Here is a 12,058-nt window from a genome sequence, read left to right on the forward strand (position 1 = left end):
AAAACAGAAGGAATGTCCAATAAAGGAAGGTTGCAGAAGAAGAAGACACAATGATATCAGCTTAAAACAATGAACTATATAAAGGATATCCAGTAGAGATGTACATACCAAAAGGAACAATGTGAAACTGAGTCTGTAGCTCTCGTAGCCCATAAGTAGTGCACATGATCTCTCACTTTTAATATTAAACACCATGAATGTGAGAGTAAATTTCCACAACCATGCAGTCCAATGAACCTGCTGGGGAAAACAGGAGGAATGTCCAGTTACGAAATGTTGGAGAAGAAGAAGACACATTGATGTCAGCTTAAAGGAATGATTGATTTAAAGGATATCCAGGAGAGAAGTACATACCAAAAGGAACAATGTGAAACTTAGTCTTCAGCTCTCGTAGCCCATAAGTAGTGCACATGATCTCTCACTTTTAATAATAAACACAGTAAATGTGAGAGTAAATTTCCACAACAATGCAGTCCAATGAACCTGCTGCGGAAAACAGAAGGAATGTCCAATTATGCAATGTTGGAGAAGAAGAAGACACACTGATATCAGCTTAAAAGAATGAACAATTTAAAGGATATCCAGGAGAGAAATACATACCAAAAGGAACAATGTGAAACTTAGTCTGCGGATCTCGTAGCCCATAAGTAGTGCACATCATCTCTCATTTTTAATAATAAACACCATGAATGTGAGAGTAAATTTCCAAAACCGTGCAGTCCAACGAACCTGCTGTGGACAACAAAAGGAATGTCAAGTTACGAAATGTTAGAGAAGAAGAAGACACACTGATATCATCTTAAAAGAATGAACTATTTAAAGTATATCCAGGTGAGAAGTACATAACACAAGGAACAATGAGAAACTTTGTCTGCGGCTCTTGTAGCATGAAGTAGTGCACAAGATCTCTCACTTTTAATAATAAGCACCATGAATGTGAGAGTAAATTTCCACAACTATGCAGTATAATGGACATGCTGGGGAAAACAGAAGGTATGTCCAGTAACAAAATGTTGGAGAAGAAGAAGACACACTGATATCAACTTAAAAGAATGAACTATTTAAAGGATATCCAGGAGAGAATACATACCAAAAGGAACAATGTGAAAATTAGTCTGCGGCTGCCGTAGCATGAAGTCGTGCACATGATCTCTCACTTTTAATAATAAACACCATGAATGTGAGAGTAAATTTCCACAATCACGCAGTCCAATGAACCTGCTGGGGAAAACAGAAGGAATGTCCAGTAACAAAATGTTGGAGAAGAAGAAGACACACTGATAATAGCTTAAAAGAATGAACTATTTAAAGGATATCCAGGAGAGAATACATACCAAAAGGAACAAAGTGAAACTTAGTCTGTGGCTGTCGTAGCATGAAGTCGTGCACATGACCTCTCACTTTTAATAATAAACACCATGAATGTGAGAGTAACTTTCTACAATAACGCAGTCCAATGAACCTGCTGGGGAAAACAGAAGGAATGTCCAGTTACAAAATGTTGGAGAAGAAGAAGACACACTGATATCAACTTAAAAGAATGAACTATTTAAAGGATATCCAGGAGAAAAGTACATACCAAAAAGAACAATGTGAAACTTAGTCTGCGGCTCTCGTAGCCCAAAAGTAGTGCACTTGATCTCTCACTTTTAATAATAAACACCATGAATGTGAGAGTAAATTTCCACAATCACGCAGTCCAATGAACCTGCTGGGAAAAACAGAAGGAATGTCCAGTTACGAAATATTGCAGAAGAAGAAGACACAATGATATCAGCTTAAAACAATGAACTATTTAAAGGATATCCAGGAGAGAAGTACATACCACAAGGAACAATGTGAAACTTAGTCTGCAGCTCTCGATGCCCATAAGTAGTGCACATGATCTCTCACATTTAATAATAAACACCATGAATGTGAGAGTAAATTTCCACAACCATGCAGTCCAGTGAAGCTGCTGGGGAAAACAGGAGGAATGTCAAGTTACGAAATGTTGGAGAAGAAGAAGACACACTGATATCAGCTTAAAAAAATGAACTATTTAAAGGATATCCAGGAGAGAAGTACATACCAAAAGGAACAATGTGAAACATCGTCTGTGGCTTTCGTAGCCCATCAGTAGTGCACATGATCTCTCACTTTTAATAATAAGCACCATGAATGTGGGAGGAAATTTTCACAATCTCTCAGTCCAATGAACCTGCTGGGGAAAACAGAACGAATGTCAATTTACGAAATGTTAGAGAAGAAGAAGACACACAGATATCAATTTAAAAGAACGAACTATTTAAAGGATATCCAGGAGCGAAGTACATACCAAAAGGAACAATGTGAATCTTAGTCTGCGGCTCTCGTAGCCCATAAGTAGTGCACTTGATCTCTCACTTTTAATAATAAACACCATGAATGTGAGAGAAAATTTCCACAACTATGCAGTCCATTGAACCTGCTGGGAAAAACAGAAGGAATGTCCAATAAAGGAATGTTGCAGAAGAAGAAGACACAATGATATCAGCTTAAAACAATGAACTATTTAAAGGACACCCAGTAGAGATGTACATACCAAAAGGAACAATGTGAAACTGAGTCTGCAGCTCTCGTAGCCCATAAGTAGTGCACATGATCTCTCACTTTTAATATTAAACACCATGAATGTGAGAGAAAATTTCCACAATTATGCAGTCCAATGAACCTGCTGGGGAAAACAGGAGGAATATCCAGTTACGAAATGATGGAGAAGAAGAAGACACATTGATGTCAGCTTAAAGGAATGATTGATTTAAAGGATATCCACGAGAGAAGTACATACCAAAAGGAACAATGTGAAACTTAGTCTTCAGCTCTCGTAGCCCATAAGTAGTGCACATGATCTCTCACTTTTAATAGGAAACACAGTAAATGTGAGAGTAAATTTCCACAACCATGCAGTCCAATTAACCTGCTGGGGAAAACAGAAGGAATGTCCAATTACGCAATGTTGGAGAAGAAGAAGACACACTGATATCAGCTTAAAAGAATGAACGATTTATAGGGTATCCAGGAGAGAAATACATACCAAAAGGAACAATGTGAAACTTAGTCTGCGGATCTCGTAGCCCATAAGTAGTGCACATCATCTCTCACTTTTAATAATAAACACCATGAATGTGAGTGTCAATTTCCAAAACCGTGCAGTCCAACGAACCTGCTGTGGACAACAAAAGGAATGTCAAGTTACGAAATGTTAGAGAAGAAGAAGACACACTGATATCATCTTAAAAGAATGAACTATTTAAAGTATATCCAGGTGAGAAGTACATAACACAAGGAACAATGAGAAACTTTGTCTGCGCCCTTTTTAGCATGAAGTAGTGCACAAAATCTCTCACTTTTAATAATAAGCACCATGAATGTGAGAGTAAATTTCCACAACTACGCAGTATAATGGACATGCTGGGGAAAACAGAAGGAATGTCCAGTTACCAAATGTTGGAGAAGAAGAAGACACACTGATATCAGCTTAAAAGAATGAACTATTTAAAGGAAATCCAGGAGAGAAGTTCATACCAAAAGGAACAATGTGAAACTTTGTCTGCGGTTCTTGTAGCCCATAAGTAGTGGACATAAACTATCACTTTTAATAATAAACACCATGAATGTGGCAGTAAATGTCCACAACCATGCTGTCCAATGAACCTGCTGGGGAAAACAGAAGAAATGTCCAGTTACGAAATGTTGGAGAAGAAGAAGACACACTGATATCAACTTAAAAGAATGTACTATTTAAAGGAAATCGAGGAGAAAAGTACATACCAAAAAGAACAATGTGAATCTTAGTCTGCGGCTCTCGTAGCCCAAAAGTAGTGCACTTGATCTCTCACTTTTAATAATAAACACCATGAATGTGAGAGTAAATTTCCACAATCACGCAGTCCAATGAACCTGCTGGGAAAAACAGAAGGAATGTCCAGTTATGAAATATTGCAGAAGAAGAAGACACAATGATATCAGCTTAAAACAATGAACTATTTAAAGGATATCCAGGAGAGAAGTACATACCACAAGGAACAATGTGAAACTTAGTCTGCAGCTCTCGATGCCCATAAGTAGTGCACATGATCTCTCACATTTAATAATAAACACCATGAATGTGAGAGTAAATTTCCACAACCATGCAGTCCAGTGAACCTGCTGGGGAAAACAGGAGGAATGTCCAGTTACGAAATGTTGGAGAAGAAGAAGACACACTGATATCAGCTTAAAAGAATGAACTATTTAAAGGATATCCAGGAGCGAAGTACATACCAAAAGGAACAATGTGAATCTTAGTCTGCGGCTCTCGTAGCCCATAAGTAGTGCACTTGATTTCTCACTTTTAATAATAAACACCATGAATGTGAGAGAAAATTTCCACAACTATGCAGTCCAATGAAACTGCTGGGAAAAACAGAAGGAATGTCCAATTACGGAATGTTGCAGAAGAAGAAGACACATTGATGTCAGCTTAAAGGAATGAACTATTTAAAGGATATCCAGGAGAGATGTACATACCAAAAGGAACAAAGTGAAACTCAGTCTGCAGCTCTCGTAGCCCATAAGTAGTGCACATGATCTCTCACTTTTAATATTAAACACCATGAATGTGAGAGTAAATTTCCACAACCATGCAGTCCAATGAACCTGCTGGGGAAAACAGGAGGAATGTCCAGGTACGAAATGTTGGAGAAGAAGAAGACACACTGATATCAGCTTAAAAGAATGAACGATTTAAAGGATATCCAGGAGAGAATTACATACCAAAAGGAACAATGTGAAACTTAGTCTGCGGCTGCCGTAGCATGAAGTCGTGCACATGATCTCTCACTTTTAATAATAAACACCATGAATGTGAGAGTAAATTTCCAAAATCACGCAGTCCAATTAACCTGCTGGGGAAAACAGAAGGAATGTCCAGTAACAAAATGTTGGAGAAGATGAAGACACACTGATATCAGCTTAAAAGAATGAACTATTTAAAGGATATCCAGGAGAGAATACATACCAAAAGGAACAAAGTGAAACTTAGTCTGTGGCTGTCGTAGCATGAAGTCGTGCACATGACCTCTCACTTTTAATAATAAACACCATGAATGTGAGAGTAACTTTCTACAATAACGCAGTCCAATGAACCTGCTGGGGAAAACAGAAGGAATGTCCAGTTACCAAATGTTAGAGAAGAAGAAGACACTCTGATACCATATTAAAAGAATGAACTATTTAAAGGATATCCAGGAGAGAAGTACATACCACAAGGAACAATGTGAAACTTAGTCTGTGGCTCTCGTAGCCCGTAAGTATTTCACATGATCTCTCACTTTTAATAATAAGCACCATGAATGTGAGAGTAAATTTCCACAATTTCGCATTAGAATGAACCTGCTGGGGAAAACAGAAGGAGTGTCCAGTAACGGAATGTTGGAGAAGAAGGCACACTGATATCAGCTTAAAAGAATGAACTATTTAAAGGATATCCAGGACAGAAGTTCGTACCAAAAGGAACAATGTGAAACTTAGTCTGCGGTTCTTGTAGCACATAAGTAGTGCACATGATCTCTCACTTTTAATAATAAACACCATGAATGTGAGAGTAAATTTCCACAATATCGCAGTCCAATGAACCTGCTGGGGAAAACAGAAGAAATGTCCAGTTACGAAATGTTGGAGAAGAAGAAGACACACTGATATCAACTTAAAAGAATGAACTATTTAAAGGAAATCCAGGAGAAAAGTACATACCAAAAAGAACAATGTGAATCTTAGTCTGCGACTCTCGTAGCCCATAAGTAGTGCACTTGATCTCTCACATTTAATAATATACACCATGAATGTAGGAGAAAATTTCCACAACTATGCAGTCCAATGAACCTGCTGGGAAAAACAGAAGGAATGTCCAATTACGGAATGTTGCAGAAGAAGAAGGCACAATGATATCAGCTTAAAACAATGAACTATTTAAAGGATATCCAGGAGAGATTTACATACCAAAAGGAACAATGTGAAACTGAGTCTGCAGCTCTCGTAGCCCATAAGTAGTGCACATGATCTCTCACTTTTAATATTAAACACCATGAATGTGAGAGTAAATTTCCACAACCATGCAGTCCAATGAACCTGCTGGGGAAAACAGGAGGAATGTCCAGTTTCGAAATGTTGGAGAAGAAGAAGACACATTGATGTCAGCTTAAAGGAATGATTGATTTAAAGGATATCCAGGAGAGAAGTACATACCAAAAGGAAGAATGTGAAACTTAGTCTGCGGTTCTTGTAGCCCATAAGTAGTGCACATGATCTCTCACTTTTAATAATAAACACCATGAATGTGAGAGTAAATTTCCACAATCTCGCAGTAGAATGAACCTGCTGGGGAAAACAGAAGGAATGTCCAGTAACGGAATGTTGGAGAAGAAGGCACACTGATATCAGCTTAAAAGAATGAACTATTTAAAGGATATCCAGGACAGAAGTTCGTACCAAAAAGAACAATGTGAAACTTAGTCTGCGGCTGCCGTAGCATGAAGTCGTGCACATGATCTCTCACTTTTAATAATAAACACCATGAATGTGAGAGTAAATTTCCACAATCACGCAGTCCAATGAACCTGCTGGGGAAAACAGAAGGAATGTCCAGTAACAAAATGTTGGAGAAGAAGAAGACACACTGATATCACCTTAAAAGAATGAACTATTTAAAGGATATCCAGGAGAGAATACATACCAAAAGGAAAAATGTGAAACTTAGTCTGCGGCTGCCGTAGCATGAAGTCGTGCACATGATCTCTCACTTTTAATAATAAACACCATGAATGTGAGAGTAAATTACCACAATCACGAAGTCCAATGAACCTGCTGGGGAAAACAGAAGGAATGTCCAGTAACAAAATGTTGGAGAAGAAGAAGACACACCGATATCAGCTTAAAAGAATGAACTATTTAAAGGATATCCAGGAGAGAATACATACCAAAAGGAACAAAGTGAAACTTAGTCTGTGGCTGTCGTAGCATGAAGTCGTGCACATGACCTCTCACTTTTAATAATAAACACCATGAATGTGAGAGTAACTTTCTACAATAACGCAGTCCAATGAACCTGCTGGGGAAAACAGAAGGAATGTCCACTTACCAAATGTTGGAGAAGAAGAAGACACACTGATATCAGCTTAAAAGAATGAACTATTTAAAGGATATCCAGGACAGAAGTTCATACCAAAAGGAACAATGTGAAACTTAGTCTGCGGTTCTTGTAGCCCATAAGTAGTGCACATGATCTCTCACTTTTAATAATAAACACCATGAATGTGAGAGTAAATTTCCACAGTCTCGCAGTCCAATGAACCTGCTGGATAAAACAGAAAAAATGTACAGTTACGAAATGTTGGAGAAGAAGAAGACACACTGCTATCACCTCGAAAGAATAAACTATTTACATGATATCAAGGATAGAAGTACGTACCGAAAGGAACAATGTGAAACTTTTTCTGCGGCTCTCGTAGCACATAAGTAGTGCACATGATCTCTCACTTTTAATAATAAACACCATGAATGTGAGGGTAAATTTCCACAATCTCGCAGTCCAATGAACCTGCTGGGGAAAACAGAAGGATTGTCCAGTTACGAAATGTTGCAGAAGAAGAAGACACAATGATATCAGCTTAAAACAATGAACTATTTAAAGGGTATCTAGGAGAGAAGTACATACCAAAAGGAACAATGTGAAACTGAGTCTGCAGCTCTCGTAGCCCATAAGTAGTGCACATGATCTCTCACTTTTAATAATAAACACTATGAATGTGAGAGTAAATTTTTACAACCACGTGGTCCAATGAACCTGCTGAAGAAAACAGAAGGAATGTCCAGTTACGAAATTTTGGAGAAGAAGAAGACACACTGACGTCAGCTTAAAAAAATGAACTATTTAAAGGATATCCAGGAGAGAAGTACATACCAAAAGGAACAATGTGGAACATAGTCTGTGGCTTTCGTAGCCCATCAGTAGTGCACATGATCTCTCACTTTTATAATAAACACCATGAATGTGAGAGTAAATTTCCAAAACCACACCGTCAAATGAACATGCTGGGGAAACAGAAGAAATATCCAATTTCGAAATGTTAGAGAAGAAGAAGACACTCTGATACCATATTAACAGAATGAACTATTTAAAGGATATCCAGGAGAGCAGTACATACCAAAAGGAACAATGTGAAACTTAGTCTGCGGCTCTCGTAGCCCGTAAGTATTGCACATGATCTCTCACTTTTAATAATAAGCACCATGAATGTGAGAGTAAATTTCCACAATTTCGCAGTAGAATGAACCTGCTGGGGAAAACAGAAGGAATGTCCAGTAACGGAATGTTGGAGAAGAAGACACACTGATATCAGCTTAAAAGAAAGAACTATTTAAAGGATATCCAGGACAGAAGTTCGTACCAAAAGGAACAATGTGAAACTTAGTCTGCGGCTCTCGTAGCCCATAAGTAGTGCACATGATCTCTCACTTTTAATATTAAACACCATGAATGTGAGAGTAAATTTCCACAACCATGCAGTCCAATGAACCTGCTGGGGAAAAAAGGAGGAATGTCCAGTTACTAAATGTTGCAGAAGAAGAAGACACAATGATATCAGCTTAAAACAATGAACTATTTAAAGGATATCCAGGAGAGAAGTTCATACCAAAAAGAACAATTTGAAATTTAGTCTGCGGCTCTCGTAGCCCATAAGTAGTGCACATGATCTTTCACTTTTAATAATAAACACCATGAATGTGGCAGTAAATGTCCACAACCATGCTGTCCAATGAACCTGCTGTGGACAACAGAAGGAATGTCAAGTTACGAAATGTTAGAGAAGAAGAAGCCACACTGATATCTTCTTAAAAGAATGAACTATTTAAAGTATATCCAGGTGAGAAGTACATAACACAAGGAACAATGAGAAACTTTGTCTGCGGCTCTCGTAGCATGAAGTAGTGCACATGATCTCTCACTTTTAATAATAAGCACCATGAATGTGAGAGTAAATTTCCACAACCACGCAGTCCAATGGACATGCTGGGGAAAACAGAAGGAATGTCCAGTTACGAAATGTTAGAAGAAGAAGACACACAGATATCCACTTAAAAGAATGAACTATTTAAAGGATATCCAGGAGAAAAGTAGATACCAAAAGGAACAATGTGAAACTTAGTCTGCGGCTGTCGTAGCATGAAGTAGTGCACATGATCTTTCACGTTTAATAATAAACACCATGAATGTGAGAGTAAATTTACACAACCTCGCAGTCCAATGAACCTGCTGGGGAAAACAGAAGGAATGTCAATTTACGAAATGTTAGAGAAGAAGAAGACACACAGATATCAGGTTAAAAGAATGAACTATTTAAAGGATATCCAGGAGAGAAGTACATACCAAAAGGAACAATGTGAAACTTAGTCCGCGGCTCCCGTAGCATGTAGTAGTGCACATGATCTCTCACTTTTAATAATTAACACCCTGAATGTGAGAGTAAATTTCCACAACCACGCACTCCAATGAACCTGCTGGGGAAAACAGAATGAATGTCCAGTTAGGAAATGTTGCAGAAGAAGAAGACACACTGATACCAGCTTAAAAGAATGAACTATTTAGAGGATATGCAGGAGGGAAGTACATACCAAAAGGAACAATATGAAACTTAGTCTGCAGCTGTCGTAGCCCATAAGTAGTGCACATGATTTCTCACTTTTAATAATAAACACCATGAATGTGGCAGTAAATGTCCACAACCACGCTGTCCAATGAACCTGCTGGGGAAAAAAGAAGAAATGTCCAGTTACCAAATGTTGGAGAAGAAGAAGACACACTGATATCAGCTTAAAAGAATGAACTATTTAAAGTATATCCGGGAGCGAAGTACATACCAAAAGGAACAATGTGAATCTTAGTCTGCGGCTCTCATAGCCCATAAGTAGTGCACTTGATCTCTCACTTTTAATAATAAACACCATGAACGTGAGAGAAATTTTCCACAACCATGCAGTCCAATGAACCTGCTGGGAAAAACAGAAGGAATGTCCAATTACGGAACGTTGCAGAAGAAGAAGACACAATGATATCAGCTTAAAACAATGAACTATTGAAAGGATATCCAGGAGAGAAGTACATACCAAAAGGAACAATGTGAAACATAGTCTGCGGCTCTCGTAGCCCATAAGTAGTGCTCATGTTCTCTCACTTTTGATAAAAAACACCATTAATGTGAGAGTAAATTTTTACAACCACGCAGTCCAATGAACCTGCTGGGGAAAACATAAGGAATGTCCAGTTACGAAATGTTGGAGAAGAAGAAGACACACTGATATCTGCTTAAAAAAATGAACTATTTAAATCATATCCAGGAGAGTAGTACATACAAAAAGGAACATTTTAAAACATAGTCTTCAGCTCTCGTAGCCCATAAGTAGTGCACATGATCTCTCACTTTTAATAATAAACACCATGAATGTGAGAGTAAATTTCCACAACCTGCTGGGGAAAGCAGAAGGAATGTCCAGTAAAAAATGTTGGAGAAGAAGAAGACACACTGATATCAGCTTAAAAGAATAAACTATTTAAAGGATATCCAGGAGAGAAATACATACCAAAAGGAACAATGTGAAACTTAGTCTGCGGATCTCGTAGCCCATAAGTAGTGCACATCATCTCTCACTTTTAATAATAAACACCATGAATGCGAGAGTAAATTTCCAAAACCGCGCAGTCCAACGAACCTGCTGTGGACAACAGAAGGAATGTCAAGTTACGAAATGTTAGAGAAGAAGAAGACGCACTGATATCAGCTTAAAAGAAAGAACTATTTAAAGGATATCCAGGACAGAAGTTCGTACCAAAAGGAACAATGTGAAACTTAGTCTGCGGCTCTCGTAGCCCATAAGTAGTGCACATGATCTCTCACTTTTAATATTAAACACCATGAATGTGAGAGTAAATTTCCACAACCATGCAGTCCAATGAACCTGCTGGGGAAAAAAGGAGGAATGTCCAGTTACTAAATGTTGCAGAAGAAGAAGACACAATGATATCAGCTTAAAACAATGAACTATTTAAAGGATATCCAGGAGAGAAGTTCGTACCAAAAGGAACAATGTGAAACTTAGTCTGCGGCTCTCGTAGCCCATAAGTAGTGCACATGATCTCTCACTTTTAATATTAAACACCATGAATGTGAGAGTAAATTTCCACAACCACGCTGTCCAATGAACCTGCTGGGGAAAACAGAAGGAATGTCTAGTTACCAAATGTTGGAGAAGAAGAAGAAACACTGATAGCAGCTTAAAAGAATTAACTATTCAAATGATATCCAGGAGAAAAGTATATAACAAAAGGAACAATGTGAGTCTTAGTCTGCGGCTCTCGTAGCCCATAAGTAGTGCACATTAACTCTCACTTTTAATATTAACACCTTGAATGTGAGAGTAAATTTTTACAACCAGCCAGTCCAGTGAAACTGCTGGGGAAAACAGGAGGAATGTCCAGTTACGAAATGTTGGCGAAGAAGTAGACACACTGATATCAGCTTAAAAGAATGAACTATTTAAAGGATATCCAGGAGAAAAGTACATACCAAAAGGAACAATGTGAAACTTAGTCTGCGGCTGTCGTAGCATGAAGTAGTGCACATGATCTTTCACTTTTAATAATAAACACCATGAATGTGAGAGTAAATTTACACAACCTCGCAGTCCAATGAACCTGCTGGGGAAAACAGAAGGAATGTCAATTTACGAAATGTTAGAGAAGAAGAAGACACACAGATATCAGGTTAAAAGAATGAACTATTTAAAGGATATCCAGGAGAGAAGTACATACCAAAAGGAACAATGTGAAACTTAGTCCGCGGCTCCCGTAGCATGTAGTAGTGCACATGATCTCTCACTTTTAATAATTAACACCATGAATGTGAGAGTAAATTTTCACAACCACGCACTCCAATGAACCTGCTGGGGAAAACAGAATGAATGTCCAGTTAGGAAATGTTGCAGAAGAAGAAGACACACTGAT

Source organism: Schistocerca gregaria, chromosome 3 (assembly GCF_023897955.1).
Source record: "Schistocerca gregaria isolate iqSchGreg1 chromosome 3, iqSchGreg1.2, whole genome shotgun sequence".
Taxonomy (NCBI): Eukaryota; Metazoa; Arthropoda; class Insecta; order Orthoptera; family Acrididae; genus Schistocerca; species Schistocerca gregaria.